At 50.3% G+C, this 19,277-nt stretch overlaps 1 protein-coding gene across 1 annotated transcript in view; it reads right to left on the bottom strand.

Moving 5' to 3' along the window:
- MYO1C (myosin IC) overlaps positions 1-18,581 on the bottom strand; it is an 85,408-nt gene extending 66,827 nt beyond the window's left edge. The window contains exon 1 of the mRNA XM_078612014.1: positions 18,327-18,581. The gene's annotated coding sequence lies outside the window, so the exon portion shown is untranslated. The remainder of the gene's footprint in view (positions 1-18,326) is intronic.
- Positions 18,582-19,277: the final 696 nt, after the last annotated feature.

Genomic DNA, 19,277 nt, shown 5'->3' with positions numbered 1-19,277 from the left:
GCATGTTATTTTATATTGGCAGATTCATACACGATTATTGCGCAATTTCTCTGACGTAGAATTTCCCACGTTTAGAAATCACCTCGCGTACCCCCTCCTGGGACACTGCCACGTGGCCCCCCAGGAGTCCGCGTGCCCTCAGTTGAGAACCACTGACCTCGAGGGTATTTTGGCCTCCTCTTCCACGTTGGCCAGACGCCTGGGAAGAGTTGGGAGCACCCAACACATCACCCCACCACGCCCAACCTGCCGAAGATGAACTAACTGCGGTGTGACCACTTGCACCGTACGCCCGTATTATCGTTTAGTTCGCCAAACTGAAGCCAAACGGTGGTGTACTTAAAACAGTGTCAGACAAGAGCCGCTCGCCATCAAACCGGAGGAAAAGAGAACACACAGACCGGAAACGAGAAGCGTTAACCTCCCTACTTTTCCTGGCTGTCCCGAACGCAAATTAAAAGTTGAAGCCACGTGAATTTTTTTACATCGTTTGACAAACGCTTCAGGAGGCGGCGATAAGCGGTCCGCGAGCCGGCGTCGACCTGTTACTGTACAGTAACATCTCACAATGTTCCTCGGCGAGATTGTCTCATCCCATGCAAATTTAATACCAGAGACGCGGGGAACGCAGCGCGCGCACGCGAGATCCACGCATCATCTGGCGGCATCGTTAACGCGCCGCGCGTCAACGTACGGAGGGTCAACGGCCTCCAACCCCACTCGCACGGAACGTGCCCGGCCATCGCGGCAGGGAACGGAAGACGCGAGCGCGCCGGGACTTCTTTCCCACCGTACGCGGCCAGAGCGTGCTCATCGTAGGCGGGGGATGCGCAGCACCGAGCCTGGAAGGTGCTCGGACGGGCGGCCGCCGTACGAAACGACGGGCGGCCGAAGGGCTGCTGCAGGAGGTTAACGTCGCAGACGGGCACGGCGGTTACCTCCGTTGTTGGACAGTGCCGTGCGCTCCCCCTACACACCGTCACCAAACCGCACCGACCGGCGTGAAGTACGGCCAAATGAGGCGGGGGAGGCCCTCATCCAGCAGTGGATTGTCAACAGGGCTCTGGATGTTCATAGGCAATAGTGGCAATTCATGTTAGCCAGAACTCATTAAGGCCAGCGCAGAGCGCCACTATCGATCCCACTGATTTACTTCGACTCCCGATCGTCTTTGTCCCCGCTCACCCCAGCGCTGATGTTGGTGACACACATCATGTGCACGTAAACATGCATGGGGGTGGTAGAGTGGTTGGCACACAACACCCAAGACTGGTATGGCGTGGGGAGGCCTCCATCCAGTAGTGGACTTACACATGGCTAAAATGCTATATTATTATCATTATCATATGTTGAAACCAATATATGATCAACAATTTTGCACTCCAATTATTTTGTCTGCGATGGATGCGTCAAATAGCGCGTGCAAACACGGTTTGTATTCCCATAACGCATGCTTAACGGTGTGAACGGTGGCATTTCGGTTGTAGGGCAACTGCACTTGTGAACCATGCGACATTGGGTTCAACGTCCGACCACAACAAACTACCGCAAGGGGAAAATAATTGGTTTGTCAATGGAGAGGCAGCCTGAACAATGACAATTTCAATCGGGAGGGTCACAGCGTGTGCGCGCGCGTGTGTGTGTGGTGTAAGAGACATGTTCCCAGGCGGAAATGGTGCAACGAGTTGGCTTTGAATTTCTAATTGCAGCGGCTTCCTCAATGTGAAAAAAAATCCCACGTTCCAACATCACAGCATGCATATATATACACACCCACATAACTTTAAGTTCCTGAATTCAGCCCGGTAGTAATACACTCAAGATTTTTCTCATATTTTAGTAATGGTATCAGTCTAGTCAGTGACAATCTGTGGAGTTTTTAACTCAAGAATAAGCCTGCGGATTTTAAATAGTCTTTCTCTATTACTGGTAGGAACCTCCTGGTTACACCAGCCCACAGGGGATTATTGTGTCCGTCCGTCCTGCATCCAAAAATGGGAGGAGTGGGGCTGGGTGGAGAGGGGAGGGTGGGGAGGGGCTGGGTGGGGAGGATGGGGAGGGGTTGGGTGGGGAGGGGAGGGTGGGGAGAGGCTGGGTGGGGCTGGGTGGGGGGGCGGGGAGGGGAGGGGTTGGGTGGGGAGGGGCTGGGTGGGGAGAGTGGGGCTGGGTGGGGGGTGGGAGGGGTGGGGCTGGGTGGGGAGGGGCTGGTCACCCCGTGGTGCCCTTATAAAACTCAACGTTTAACCTACTCACGCCGGCTTGTGCCCGCCCTCACAGTCGGGCATATTTGCGGAATACACCACGCCGCCGTTGACCCTGGCCATTGACTGAGCAACCCAACGTTCCTACCAGCTCCCTCCGCAGGAATGTGTTTCAGTCGACTAAGGATGCAAATCATTTGTCCACTCCTCGTTGTTGAAACGTTGGTGCCAGGGACACGGAATTTTTTCCACTGTGATATTATCAGGACGGCCAATCGGTGAACTCGGTGCACTGAAATTCTCAAGCAACGTTACCAAGCTATCTTCGTTCAAACTCTAATCACGCATTTTGTCGTAGTCAAAGTTTCGGTCTTTGGTTGGATATTCGGTCATCAACACGTTTTTTTGACGATTTTCATCCATATACAGCCACCGTTGACTCGAATAAAATAAAAACACACAATTCCTGTCACTTTTTACTGTTTACGTTTCTACTATGATTATATTATTTATCCAGGAAAGCCTCATGGCGCCTTGGGACTCCGTTTCAGGAGGCTCCGGCCGTGTTTTCGCAGGAGGAGGTGGGGGGGGGGGCAATCATTGCCATGTATTCGAATTTAATAGTTTTCGAGTATTCTTTACAATTTGCGAATTTGGACAATGACACAAGCAGACAGCGGCCTACTCTTGCGAATGACTTCACGGGATCTTTCACGTCCGCTGCGCGCGTGCGTTTACGGTTTAGTTCACCCGCAGTATTTAAAAATCGGGACCACCACTGGAATCGAACGTTTACAACAACCGACAACATGCCACCCCCCAGTTCCATTATCAACATTAACACTGCTTCAGCCGCAGCCAGAGCTGAACATAATCGCGCCTCTATCATACCACAATCAGCCGCCGTAGCAAAACCCGTTTCTGCAGCTACGTTTTTATTTTCACGCAGTGGTTGTTTTTTTTTAATCCCACCCCCCCACCAACTATAAACTGCAATATATAGGCAAGTTATACTCACAGTTGCACAAGAGTGGAATGTAATTACTTTCAGTACAAGACCACTAAACACCCTCCACGTCTATCATTAACTCGGGTCGTGAGCAGCGCAGCCAGGAAGGGAGAGAGCGCTCAGGTGTGCAGGTCACGTGACCACACGGCAATTGGGCCCCAGGTGAGTTCCCGCGTCAGAACCAAAGCCAACCCTCCCCTCCCCTCCTCCTCCCCCTCGTGTCTTCTCGCTCTCTCCACGTTCCTCCGTCTCTCCCTCTGCCGTGTGTGTCGTAAATACTGGGGTGACATTTATAGATATCCCACCTGAAATAAGGTTAGATTTCTCCATAATGTAGATAAAGCGACACTTTGCTTCCAAGCCCGTACATGTGTAGTGGTGATATACGCGCTGGGGTAGCGATCAGGTGCCAGCGCGGCGTGATTGGGTGGTGAGTGAAAACACGCGTTGGGGAGAAAGGATCGTAGAGATAGCGCGTTGTGATTGGTTCACCAACAAGCGATGCTCGCATCGAGGTCCGCATCCGCTCCGTCTCCCGGGAGGAACGACTATATAAGGGGATGCGCACAGGCGCACAGGGGGAGTGTAACCAGCGAAGACAGAAGACGGGAAGAAGAGCCAGGGCCCTGCGGTACCTAGTCCCGCTGTCCTGAGAGGACCGGGACTCTGTGTAACCCAGAGGCGGGGGTAGTGTGAGCATGCAGTGTCAGCATGCCGAGTGTGTAGCCGGGGCCTAGAGTCTACACGAGACGAGTGGTATAGGTGTAGCCAGAGGCGTAGGGTCTACACGAGACGAGTCTACACAAGAGGAATCTACCCGAGACAAGTGATATGTGTGTAGCCGGAGGCATAGGGTCTACACGAGAAGGGTCTACACGAGAAGAGTCTACACGAGACGAGTGATGTGTGTGTAGCCAGAGGCATAGGGTTTACACGAGGCGAGTCTACACGAGACGAGTGAGGTGTGTGTAGCTAGAGGCTTGGAGTCTACACGAGTTCAGTACGGTGTGTTATAAGAAGAGAAGAGGTTACGAGTTGTACCGGTGTCTGGTACGCGGAAGAATAGAGACTACACGTTGTATCGAGATAAGTGAAGATTTAATAAAAGAAGTGTGTTACCCGTCAAGGAGTTTCCTGCCGTCATTTCCAATACCTCACATGTATCACGCCAATCTCAATACGGCGATTCATTCTTATTGATACACGTAATCGTCTGTAACATGTGGAGCCATCGCTTTCACAATGATCAATCGCGTGTTGAGCAGAGAGCCGTAGGAAATCAGTGGGGTATCTATAATGGACCGCCTACGGCTGTCACCTTTTCGACAGGCCAAATTCAGACGAAATTTCTCAGTGGGCCTCGGCCCATCGAATCTGTGCGGCACACCGTATTGGAAGCACGACGCGTTACAGCCACCAGATCTCGGTCGCAAATGAATCCGTGCCACACAAAGCACAATGCGCCAATTGCTCAACCATCCCGCAAAATATTCGCCAAAAACCCTGGGCAGACAGGTGAAGCAACCCGAGGATCACATTGTGTACATCTCTCTAGCTCCGGCTTCCCTGCGTCTTCACGGGTCTCCCGTGTGTGTGCGTGCCTCTCTCTCTCCTCTCGCCGTAGGTTTGCTACGGGATGCAATGGGGCCTTGCGATGTGCGCGCACCGCTTCCTGGAGCAGCACTTGCGACAATGGGCATACAGAGGCGGCAGCAGCGGCGCATGTCACCGCGGTGGTTTTGCGGCTCTCCCGTTGCCGATGTGTTGGCCCAACAAACACAATTAAGCCAAGGAGGGCAGGCACGAAAACACACAAAAACATCCTCCGTGTAAGCCGTGAACACACCTTTGGGCTAAAGTGTTGTTGTTCGCGAGCACCGATTAACGTTGGCGCTGCCTTACGGGGTGGTGGTGGTGTTGTCATCGCCACACCCAGCTGCCTTTGTCTCCCCAGTGCCGATGTCTACACACCATACCAGGTGGGAGGGTCTGGAGCCAGTTCTGATGTATAGAACTCGACACTGAAGTTAGCCGGGGGGGGGGAGGGGGGTTTCAGAATCGAACATGTCACTGGATTCTTAGCACGCTCAGATAACCAATTGCGCCACCACCGATCACCGCCCGCCCCCCCCACAAAAAAATGCAGTCGGAAGGTGAGGCATGCGCAACGCCATGAGCAAAGAGTCAGTCACATGATTCACGGTAGAACCACTTTTTCCACTTGACTCTATGGTAACTATATCAGGTTGCCCTTAGCCTGCACGCCAAAACTGTGCAAATAGACACAGCAGCAGCATTAAGCGGCGAAACAAAAAAAGGGGCCACCCGCATACCTCCACTGTAGCGCTCTTCACAAGGGCTGTGGCTCACTGCCCCGTAGTGCAGTGAGAGAGAGAAGCGGGGTGGGGGGCCTCGTTCCCCGTTCACCCACGAGCGAAGCCACCAAGGGTCGATCACAAAGGGGGTGCTGCTGCTTGGCGCGCGTGACTTGCCTCACCATTTAAAAAAACACATTTCCACACCACTCCCTCTCGTTTGCACAACACCACAACGCGATGAATATTGAATGGGAGAGCTATCATTCGGAACGCTGCCATTCTCTCCACCCCACCCACCCAGAAGTGGTTCCTTCATCACAAACAAATGGCTGAGCAACATCAAAAGCACCCGGCCGCACACGTGGTGATAGCAGGATGCTTGTAGACCTGTCACATACACAGAGAGGGTCGAAACTGGTCCAAAGTTTGCTTGCTTGCCTCATCAAATGCTGCTTAATATGATTGCCCTGGAACATTGGTCTGGAAAGCTCATAGGCCGATGGACTGACACATTTTTTTAAAATTCATGGATACAGAGAACGGAGTTCTGTTTTTATCCATGATGCTCCAGGACAACACAATGCGTGATTTTCATTTCACCAGTCTCTATCCACTTCAGGATTAACATTTCGAATGTGGAAACAATTGTTTCTAGTCCTACACAGCGAGAGAGTCCAGATTACATCACTCTACCCACCCCACTGCTATCTTGTGAGTCTCCATACTGGCTCAAATTCAGCCTGGTCTGTTATCGTTAACATCGCGTCCTGCCCAAGGCAATTTGTTTTTTTAAAATGCTACATTAATGGGGATGTCTACGATTCTTGCCCGTGCAATATTCCACCAGCTTATCCTCCCGCAGATATTATCGTGATTAAAGAGCACGCCAAACAGTTGGGGTGGCCGCGTGGCTCCGAGGTCAGAGCTGTGAGCCGGCACCGATGAGATACGGAGTTTAGACCAGGGGCAATCCGCCTGCGATTAAATCAGATTCTCGATTGCAGTAAAGTTGATGTTCTCATTCCAGTCACCAATGAATGCACGCACAAAAAAAACACACACACGTGACATTCAATTTGTCTCTGAACTTAATTTGGATGCATTTTAGCTCGGAGAAATAAATACACCGTTTGGCGTGCCACTAACATTACTATCAGCGGCAGAGGAGGTGGTGGGTAAGTGCTGCCCCCTTCAGTGTGGAACAGGGGTCACGTGAAGGGATCTCAGAGGCAGAGGTCGCAAACGGGTTTTGATTCCTTACCCCTACCCGTACCCGGCCGCACCAGGGTCGCAAATGAGTACCCGTACCCGTACCCAACCGGGTAGGGGTACCCGTTCCCTACCCGTACCCGTACCCTACCCAAAATGAGTGACAAACGGTTACTCACCAGTGACTCACGGCCTACCCGTAACCCGGCCGCAACAGGGTCGCAAACGGCTACCCGTACCCGTACCCAGCCGGGTACGGGTAGCCGGGTATCAGGTAGGGTACGGGTATCGGGTACCCAGTTGCGACCTCTGCTCAGAGGTCGCCCTGCGACATCCTGTGGGGCCCTTCTCGAACGAGGAAAGGATGACCGCTGCTCCCCAGGGGAGAGAGATTCCCGTTGTTTGACGCCGACAGCGCGATCAGGACAAAAGCGGGGCAAACAACAACAAAAAACTTCCTAAAAACCCGGATGCCAAACGTTTGCTTTCACATTACACCCACTTGCAAGCTGCAGCTTCAGTATGGCTATCTCCAAAGAGGGACACCGATACGTCTGCAAGGAGGATACAAAAAAAATACATGGATACGAAAGCTTTCAGAACCACGTGGCATCTTAATGCGCCCGAAGATGGTCAAATCACCCACGTGCTAGGGGTGGTGTAATTGCCGTGCATTTCTGTGACACAACAAAGCCCCGTTAGATTGTCACATGTACACAGCTCCCGTTCAACGCGTGCGCACTCACCTTGCAAAGGCAAATCAAAGCTGGCAACAAGTGGAAATAGCGCACAGACCATTAAATCGAGGTCGCATGTCGCACAAAGAAACACAATAGCCGCGTTCATCTCATCAAAATTCTCCCAATTAGAACGATCGCTAAAAATGGTAGCGACACCAAAACGCTTTTGTTTTTATGACAAATAAAGGTGAACAATGATGCAAGTGCTGCAATTCACAGTTCTCAATATTGCTTTTCTGAATCAATCAAGAGCCACTTAAGAGGCAAGTTAACACTTTAAAGCACTGCTGGTCTGAGGCTCTCTGGCTGCTGTTGAAGAGCTTTGGAACAGCCACCTCACGTGAAGTGCATTGAGGCTGCTATGCATTGACTTAAAGCTTTCGTGACTGCAGGTATTCATCTTCTTTGGGTCTTTCGGTAAAGTCACGGAGATAGGTTCAAAGAAAATACCAAAAAATACGTCGTCGTTTTTTGTTATTTTTTGTTATTTTCTTTCAACCTATCTACGTGACTTTACCGAAAAACCCAAAGAATATAGGTGCTATGCATATGCAGCAACCACAATAGCTGCCAAGTGCTTCACCAATATAATACTGCAATTTTTGCAACAAAAGCTGCAATAACCTACTGAATTGAATGCAAAAACAACCATAATACTTCGAATAGAATTTGTATTCATACATACGCTTGATGTAAAGTGTTACCTGGGTCTACTTGAGTTCACAACCAGCAAAAAGGCTTGAAAATAATGCACGCCTTTTTTTTTTTAAAGGACAAATCAAGCAAATGGATGTGGAAGCCCAAATGGCGAAATTAGGAATGAGATGGACCTGAGCCTAACAGGCAAATAGCTTTTGATTTAAAGCTTTCGTGACTGCAGGGATTCATATTCTTGGTTCTTTCGGTAAAGTCACGTAGAAGGGAAATAATAAAATAATACAAATATAAAACATTATATTATTTTATTATGTCCTTTCTACGTGACTTTCGGTAAAGTCACGTAGAAGGGAAATAATAAAATAATATAAAGATCAAACATTATATTATTTTATTATTTCCCTTCTACGTGACTTTACCGAAAGAACCAAGAATAGGCAAATAGCTATTTTCTACTTTTTTTTTACCAGGTAAGGCCCCTCCCCCCTCTCCCCCCGGTGCTAGCCCCCCCTCCCGTCCCTGCACGCCACAAACCCTCCCCCCTCTCCCCTGTGACCCCCCCCCTTCCCTCTCCCCTTCCGTGCCTATATAAAGCCACAACAGCAGATCATTTTTTTCTCACCTGAAGACGGACGCTTGTGTTGCGACCGAAACATCGTGTTTTATTTTCTTTTATTATGTGTTCTTCTACCTACGTGACTTTACCGAAAGAGTATTGATTCCTGCAGTCACGAAAGCTTCAAATTAAGATAATATAACTCTTTTTTAGAAGCGACCTGGCTATCACAAATGATAGCTTAACGAGGTGGCCTTATCTTGAAATGCATAGCAGCCAAATACTCTCAACGCATGTTCCTTACTGTGGAGGGAAAAACCGGAGGACCCGGAGAACATGCAAACTCAAACTATACAGCAGGCATCGTCAGGGTGGGGACCGAAACCCACAACCAGAGGTCGCAACCAGGTACCCGATACCCGTACCCTACCCGATACCCGGCTACCCGTACCCGGCCGGGTACGGGTACGGGTACCCGTTTGCGACCCTGGTGCGGCCGGGTACGGGTACGGGTACCCGTTTGCGACCCTGGTGCGGCCGGGTACGGGTACGGGTAGGCCGTGAGTCACTGGTGAGTAACCGTTTGTCACTCATTTCCCAACGTCTTGTCTCTTCTCACAATTCAAGTTCCTAGAATCAACCCACCCGCGCCTGCAACATGGCTTCATCCCAGAGGTCGCAATCGGGTACTCGTACCCGTACCCTACCCGATACCCAGCCGGGTACGGGTAGCCGGGTATCGGGTAGGGTACGGGTACCCGTTTGCGACCCTGGTGCGGCCGGGTACGGGTAAGGAATCAAAACCCGTTTGCGACCTCTGCCCACAACCTCGTGCATACCGGGCGAGGAACACAACATCTCGCCACCAAGAGATTGCACATAAAACACAACACGAACTGTAAGTGGTGTATACTTCCAAGTGGTGCAAGCGCAGACATTATCAGTTCACCCCAACTCTAGGAAATGTGGACAAGCGTGCAAAGAAGAAGTTCCTTCACACGGCCGTACTCACGCACCCAGTCACGCTCAGCTAACCTTGGTTGGACTCTTTTGGGGTATTTTTTTTGTTACTGGTAGGAACCTCCTGGTTACACCAGCCCACAGGGGATTATTGTGTCCGTCCGTCGTGCATCCAAAAATGGGAGGGGTGGGGCTGGGTGGAGAGGGGAGGGTGGGGAGAGGCTGGGTGGGGAGGGAAGGGTGGGGAGGGGCTGGGTGGGGAGGGTGGGGAGGGGCTGGGCGAGGAAGGTGGGGCTGGGTGGGGGGTGGGAGGGGTGGGGCTGGGTGGAGAGGGGCTGGTCACCCCGTGGTGCCCTTATAAAACTCAACGTTTAACCTACTCACACTGGCTTGTGCCCGCCCTCATAGTCGGGCATATTTGCGGAATCCACCACGCCGCCGTAGACCCTGGCCATTGACCGAGCAACCCAACGTTCCTACCAGCTCCCTCCGCAGGAATGTGTTACCCCCAGTTCAGGTGCAATGTCCAAAACGCAGGTGGTCCAAGTCCAAAAGGTTACAGGACTCTTTATTATTGCCTAAGAGTACAAATCAGTTTTGAACACGTAGCGGGCATTCGCAACCAATATTATCCATTATAGGTTTATTTTTATTTGGGGGGGGGGGGGGTTAGATCGCGTAAAAATAAACACGTCGTTCAAATCCGCCACCACCCGACACACGATCAAATAGCAAGGTTTGTGTCGCGTGGACAAAACGTGCCAATTCACGACCAGTTCAAATCAGGTACGACACACGTGCTGCCGCAACAGCATGAAAAAAAACACACAACCGTGACAAGCGAAATAAATGTGAACCGCTACTTCGGGCGAGGCAGTGAATTAAATGGACCCCCCGTCTGTTGGGTGTGCGAAAGCCAAAGAGTGTGGACCTATTTATAAACTCCGCCAAGTGTTGCTGCTTTGTCTTCTAAGTTGTGCTCTCAAGGCCCGGTCATCGGCCACAATGTCTTACATCCGCCTACAATGCACGCTTGTCACTGGGAAGGAACGTTGGGTGAAATTGGCAGCACGTGGCCTGGACGGATTTTGTTGGTGGATTGATGAAATTGATTTGGGGAAGGAAAAAAATCCTCGCACACTCACACGTGGTGGCACAGTGGTTATATAGGACCGTGCTGTGAACCTGGTGACTCCGAGTTTGATTTCCGGCCACAGCTAACATCAGATTTGGGTGGGGGTGCTCGCCCCAAACCCTCCACCCCCCCCCCCTTCACCAAACCACAATGACTGGCGTGGTGAAGTTACGTGAAGTTTAAAAAAAAACATGCAGCAGTAGATTGAGCATCCTCATCTGGTGCCTCACTTCGACACTGATAAATGACTGTAAACAATAATGTTTTTTTTTATATAAATAGATTATATATATGGTATACTGTAATCCTGAAAGTGGGCTTAATGTCTGTGGCATGCACCGGCAATTCATGCAGTTAACTCTCCCATCATCCAGAGGACAGATTATTATCCATCCGGGTTACAGATTAAGCGCGCGGACAAATTAGATGCGAGCTGCTTTAATTAATTGCTCCTCATTCGTCGAGGGTCAGTGACCTCAAACATATCATCGGGTAACAACCGATTACTCTACAGATAAATACAAACGTACAACACGTTCTGCGCCTTCAACCCCCCCCACCCCCTCCAATTCGACATTTGGTGAACAACAAGTTTGTTTTATAGTGCCTGTATTCTTTCGCTGTTGCATAATCCGCGTTTTATGAATCGAGGGGACAATTGAACTTTTGTCACATTCCACCAACGATGCACATTTGCACAGGTTTCGCAGAACTAACTGCGCGTATTAATGCAGGCGCCCATAGAATTATCAAGACCAACAGATATAAACATTTTTTTAAAGGTTTTTTTGTTATCGTTAGAAAACCCACAGCCGCATACCAAAAGTTAAAGACGTAAAAATAAATCGACAGTAAAACATCGCGCACGAGCAGACCTGGGCCCAGCGGCACTGTAATCTCCGTCTGCCGCAGACGCTCACACGGCCATTCGCAAGCGGGTGGCCGCCCTGGTTAATACTGCGAGCGCGTAGATGTTAACCGAAACAACCAAAACATTGTCTGCCGCTAGATTCACGTTGGACATTAAAGATCACGTGACGTCGTTGGCAAGAGTAGGCCATTTGTGTGTGTGCGCGCACGCCTGTTTCGTGGTCCAAGTTTGCCAAATTAAAAAGAACAAAAAATTACCCACAATTTAGTCAATTTGGAGACAATTTAGTAAATCATCACCCCCACCCCTACTGCAAATTTCTCCTGAGAACGAGCAACGCAGCAGCTGACTCATCTCTGGTCTGCAGTCCTGAGCCAATGATGAAAATTCATCATTCCCAGCATTCCCCAAAAAACTAAAACTGCTGACTTCCTAACAGAGTAGTAGAGTATGCGCTGGGTATAAGCAGACACGCGCTTACATTAAACTGGTGGGTGAAGGCAAAGTGACGCTTCGGACTACAAACACTACTTTGGATATAAACACACAGAGAGCCTTGCTTCCAATGGGTGTTTCATGTCCAGCTTCTCCTGTATATCGTTCAACAATAATTCATCATCCCTGTAGCGTAAATCATGTGGGGCCAGATAAGTGTTCGCGTAAGCTTCAAAGGTCATCCAGTTCAGACGTTACCGATTTACCAAGAGCAGAGTCGATGTCAGTGATGTCACTCGCCACTAAACGCACATTCGCATAAGCTACATTTAAAGGCACATTTAAAGACAACATTCTACGCCGGTTGGTTTGACGAGTCATTTAAATATGAGTCACGTTCCACTACCGTCGGCCCGCGACGCCCAAACTACCCCGTCTGGAACGTTGTGGTCTATTTATTTTTTTAATGCAACTCGAGAGACCAAAAACACGAAACGGTTCCTGAGAAAATATCGTAACGTGCATCATCGTGAGCAACGATCGATCCACTGCTGGTTGAAAGCCCCCCCCCCCCAGCCATGATCATCATCACCATCATCATCCGCTCACGGTCTTGTAATAATTGTGCAGCTTTCTGCAATACACTGTAATACAAGTGTAGCTTTCGCGGAACATTTAAATCGTCCACGTGTGTTTTGGTTTTTTTGCCGCAGGTGTAGTGGCACAACTTCTCCGATGCGTCCACGCAGGAACAACCCCACAAACAGATCAGAGCATCTCGCTGTACAAAGTCACAACTGTTATTTGGTGGCGAATTGACACAACTGGTCAGTCACAGCCACGCACGACGAGGGCTTTGCACAAACTATTAAGCGCCATGGTTTAAAAGCCAGTATTTGTTTAAAACGACTCATTCCTGTTTCTCACAATAGGATGCTTCGACGAGACACACACACACGTGCATCGTTCTATGGCTTCACACACACTTCAACTTCCGTGTGTCACCCACCCGTGAAAATTCACGCACGCCCACACCAAGCGCCAACATCGATGAGTCAAGGGGGGACTGACACACACACACCACATATACTCCCGGCCGCCTTTGTCTCTCCTCCCTCCCCCCCCCTGCCGATGTCTACACGTCCGCACCAGGTAGTCGTGTTAACACCGAATCGACCTCGATGTAGGCTCCAGGACTGGTTCAGATAATCGTCTTCGGTGTTGGTTCGTCCGGTTCGTAGCACAGCGCGCTAACCACTGCGCCACCGCTCCCTCCCCAACGCACTGGACAACCCACACACACACACACAGGTACACTGTGGAACGCACACAAACTCATCCTCATACAAAGACAAAGATCCCCCCTATAGCCTTGACTGACTGTTGGGGCAAGTCCGGCTGTCTTTGTCTCCCCCAGTGGCGATGTTTACACACCGCATCAGCTACTGATTTGAGGTCGTGTCGACCTAGGGGAGGACCGTGACCCGTTCAGAAAATCACTGGTTGTTGGCCGTGAGTGGGAATCGAACTCTGGTCTCCGGGTTCGTAATGCAGCGCTCACACATACACACAGGTGCACACTCACACACACAGGTACACATTCACACACAGGTACACACACACACAGGTACACATTCACACACACAGGTACACATTCACACACACATGTACACATTCACACACACACACAGGTGCACATTCACACACACACACAGGTACACATTCACACACACACACAGGTACACATTCACACACACACACACAGGTACACATTCACACGCACACACAGGTACACATTCACACACACACAGGTGCACATTCACACACACACACAGGTACACATTCACACACACACACAGGTACACATTCACACACACACAGGTGCACATTCACACACACACACAGGTGCACATTCACACACACACACAGGTACACATTCACACACACACACAGGTACACATTCACACACACACAGGTGCACATTCACACACACACACAGGTGCACATTCACACACACACACAGGTGCACATTCACACACACACACAGGTACACATTCACACACACACACACAGGTACACATTCACACACACACACACAGGTACACATTCACACACACACACACAGGTACACATTCACACACACACACACAGGTACACATTCACACACACACAGGTACACATTCACACACACACACACAGGTACACATTCACACACACACAGGTACACACACACACAGGTACACATTCACACACACACACACAGGTACACATTCACACAGGTACACATTCACACACACACACACAGGTACACATTCACACACACACACAGGTACACATTCACACACACACACAGGTACACATTCACACACACACACACAGGTACACATTCACACACACACACAGGTACACATTCACACACACACACAGGTACACATTCACACACACACACACAGGCACACATTCACACACACACACACAGGTACACATTCACACACACACACACAGGTACACATTCACACACACACACACAGGTACACATTCCCACACACACAGGTACACATTCACACACACACACAGGTACACATTCACACACACAGGTACACATTCACACACACACACAGGTACACATTCACACACACACACAGGTACACATTCACACACACACACAGGTACACATTCACACACACACACACAGGTACACATTCACACACACACACACAGGTACACATTCACACACACACACAGGTACACATTCACACACACACACACACAGGTACACATTCACACACACACACAGGTACACATTCACACACACAGGTACACATTCACACACACACACAGGTACACATTCACACACACACACACACAGGTACACATTCACACACACGGGTACACATTCACACACACACACAGGTACACATTCACACACTCCCACCCATCCACAACTGTCATAAACACACACATGGTTACTCAGACACTCGTATTTAATCTGACGCATTACACACACCCAGGGACAGAGTTGCAAGCACTGTACCGATAAACATGTGGCCAACGAGATATTTCAGACGCTCTAAAACTTTACTGCGAGCCTCGAACTCTTATCTACAATTCAAGGAACGGAGTGGCGAGTTGACGTGTACAACGACACCACATCGTATACGTTAACTCTCCAGCCCAGCGTTCAACTCAGTTTTAGAGGGCGGGTCACACTTTGTGATCGGTGTGCAAAGGCCGCCACACATTTTGAAACCATCGTGGTGGGTTTATATTGTCGTGGGGCCGCAACGTCAGGGGCCGCACTAAAGGTTACCAGAGGCCTCACTAAAGGCCACCAGGGGCCTCACCAAATGTCACCAAGGGCCTCACTAAAGGCCATCAGAGGCCTCACTACAGGCCACCAGGGGCCTCACTAAAGGCCACCAGCGGCCACACTAAAGACCCGATACCCGGCCGGATACGGGTAGCCGGGTATCGGGTATGGTATGGGTATCGGGTACCCGATTGCGACCTCTGGGATGAAGCCATGTTGCAGGCGCGGGTGGGTTGATTCTAGGAACTTGAATTGTGAGTAGAGACAAGACGTTGGGAAATGAGTGACAAACGGTGACTCACCAGTGACTCACGGCCTACCCGTACCCGGCCGCACCAGGGTCGCAAACGGGTACCCGTACCCGGCCGGTTACGGGTAGCCGGGCATCGGGTAGGGTATGGGTATCGGGTACCCGGTTGCGACCTCTGAGGAAAAGCCATTGGTGTACGGTACAGGGACTCATTCTACGTACGAACGAGATAGGTTCCAGAGGTCTGTTCGTAAGTCCAACTTTACTCCTGTCGATTCCAAACGCGTTGCACGGCATGTACACTGAACACGGGAAATTGCTTTAAAATTTGTATGATCTCCTGCAGATGTAAATGCCACTGGTTCTTCACGTTCTGCAGATGTAGATGCCACTGGTTCTTCACGTTCTACAGAAGTAGATGCTACCACCGCCATCTATTGCGCTTCGGTAGAACTTAGACTCTCGGTCCGAGCAGGCAACTGGACATACGGACCAAGTTTGTTCGTATCTCTGAGAGTTTGCGAGTCGAATGTTCGCAAGTAGAGATGTACCCATACTGTGCTACGCCGTCATGTTCGCCTTCCCCGCCTACACCGATGCGCATCGACCAGCGTGGTGAAGTATGGTCAAAATAACACCCCGCAATCCGCGCGGACTGAGCGAGGCCCTCATCCAGCAGCGGACTGAGCAAGGGCCATACCTGCACATCACTCGTCATCGTTCTAACAAGGCACTTTACACACTCGCAACGCCGATAAGAGAGCCTACAAAACGAACAGTTTTACAAGTCCAGAGTCCAAGTGCTTACAAATAATGTAAGCAATGGGAGGCAGCTCTTTGTCCGTTTGACCTGCTGGAGCCTTTATGGGTAGTACATTCCACATTGGCCCTGCGATGCCAGCGTTCAGGGTTCGATTCCCGTGTCAGTGTTATATCAACCTGGTCGCCCCGGCTCCACCGATTGCCTATCGCACGCGTAATCATCTTCGGCGGCGCAGGTGCTGAGCGCAATGGTGAAGTATGGTCATACCCCCCCCCCCCTATCCACCCCATGACCGAATAAGCGTGGGGGAGGAGGGGGGGTTACATGCAGAAATGGGCTAATAAATAGTCGTACACTAAAGTGAACAGTTGGCACTTATAAAACATCTCTCAATTAAAAGTCCGTGAGATTTTTCGTTCGCTGGCAGAAGACTCACACACACTGGAGCAGCAGCAGCACACTCATGCCGGCATCCGTGATCGATCCACTGCTGGATGAAAGCGAATGGCAACCCAAGCCGTCACCAACTCTTCTGCCGAACCCAAGTAAAGAGACAAGATCCACCTGCAAGACCCCCGTAGACGCCCTGTGGTCGGGCGAGTTTACAACATTCCTTGGCTCTGAGCCAATGATGAAGACTTTTTTTTTTCTAAATCCACATTCCTGTGCCGGAGACCAGCGTTTCCCCATAAGACAACCAGTGTACACCGTACATGTTTTCTCGAGTACAGCCAACTTAACCATCCAATATCGAGAAAGAGCAGCAGCAGAAAGGGATGCACGGCAATCTATCAGCAAATTCTGTAACACCATCTCAATAACACAATGCGAATGACAACCTCGTAAGCACAATCTTAGCAACTACTGGGTACGGACCCCACAGCGATGTACCCACATGAGCCTGGACAGTGCGTCCACCGTGCATCCCAGGTGCTATAGGCTGCTACGGTATCCTAAATCTTCCCACGTCTGTGCTCCCCGCCTTCACAAATCCGCAGTGACCGGCGCGGTGAAGTATGGTCAATGATGACCCGACACGCACAGCGTGCAGATGGGACCTCATCCAGCTGTGGATGTCGACCACTGGGGCAGATGCTGTTAGCGAGCACCTATTAAGCACCCCCGATATACAGATTCTATAGATCCACCCACACCCCTCCCTCCCCCTTCCCCACCGTGCAACTCAACTCATTCAAGCCCGAAATGACCCAGTGGTTGCCCACGACCAAACAGCCTCGCAAAAGCAGTCATCCTCCGAGTGAAATCACCACAGCTCCCGTGCCAGGCTAGGTGCACTCGGGAGGCCCACGTGAAGTGTCCGTCGGGAAGTCTCCCTGGGCCAGGGGGTCACCACGGGACAGACCACCACCACCACCCTCCCTCGAGCAACCTGGATGAGATCAACGTAGCCAAATGAAACAGGGTGGTGTGGTGGTATGGTGGTGTGGTGTGCCAAGCGCTGTTTGCGAGCACCTATTGCAAGCTGGCACGATGCCCCCACACGGGATGGAGGGGGGGGGTAGCGGCAAGCACCACGCCCGACCGGCGGCCGCTGTTTCACCACCCACCCACCGGCCCAGCCCACACGCACAATGCCGACATCTCAGCAAGCACCACCACTCACACCGGGGGGTGCCAACTCGGTTATTAAGGCCGAGGGGATCGTGACTGAGACCCGAACTCGGATTTATTTTTTGAAAAAACCGGGTCCCGTAGTGCACAGTGCCCGTTGAACACCACCCCCACCCCCACCACTACATTGCCAACAAGCCCTTAAACAACAACACCTACAAGCAGCAGCCATTCATAACTCGGTGACGTCACCGCGTCTCGTTGTGCCAGGCTAGGTGCACAAAGTTCACGCCAAACCAGCGACGCGCACACGCACGGACGCACGCCGGCAACCATTTACCTCCACGCTTCCTCCACGTGTCCTTCGCTGTCAGCACGACAACGGGGGGGGGGGGGCAGTGTTGTTGCAACAGCAGCAGCAGCAGCGTTAAGACGAAATGAAAACGATCCGCGTGTGACAATGAAACGAAGTAGAAGAAGGCGAGCGAGAGGGGAGAGAGAGAGAAGCGGCGTCTAAAGTGTGGACTCTGCTCGCTGTGCTGGGGGCGCTGAGCGGAGTCAGCGTACCTACACTGACTGGGGCCGGATCGATTCCGCGAATCGACGGGAATGAACAGCGAGTCCGCGCGCCGAATCGATATCGAGGAATGAGTGAATCATCGGAATATTTAATCTTGAATTGGAAGTTTTCGTGACTGCAAGGATTCATACTATTTGTTTTTTTTCGGTAAAGTCACGCAGGTTAAAAATGTAAATAAATAAAATGACCGAAAAAACCAAAAAGTATATTTAATCTTAATTTGAAAGAAATGTTAAGACATCGCTTGAAAGTTTTAACAAATAAAACTAAACTATCTATACTATTTGGTTCTTTCGGTAAAGTCACGTAGTTAGAAATAAAATAAAAAATAAAATTAAACTATCTATTTTTTGTGTGTCTGACCAGGTAAAGCCCACTCAGCTATTAACTCATTTTTCAGAAGCATCCTGCACACAAATGATAGCCAAACAAAGTGGCGTATCAATGTGTGGACATTTAAAGCAGCTAAATAATCTAAATGCACGTTTCTATGGATAAAGATGCACGGCTATTTATTCATTTAAATCGAACACCTTTTGGAGAAATCGCTTGAGACGGAAACATCTCGCTTATTTTGTAAAAGTGTGCCCCCCCCAACGCATGGGCATGCACGTGCTGAAACGTGTACAGCAAATATTTAAAATATATAAGTTATACAGCGTGCAAATCGTGTGTGTATGTGCGTGTACTTTTCTCGGTGTACACATTACA

This window comes from Lampetra planeri, chromosome 37 (assembly GCF_965212315.1).
Source record: "Lampetra planeri chromosome 37, kcLamPlan1.2.h2, whole genome shotgun sequence".
Lineage (NCBI taxonomy): Eukaryota > Metazoa > Chordata > Hyperoartia > Petromyzontiformes > Petromyzontidae > Lampetra > Lampetra planeri.
This window is presented reverse-complemented; position numbering and strand designations above follow the sequence as displayed.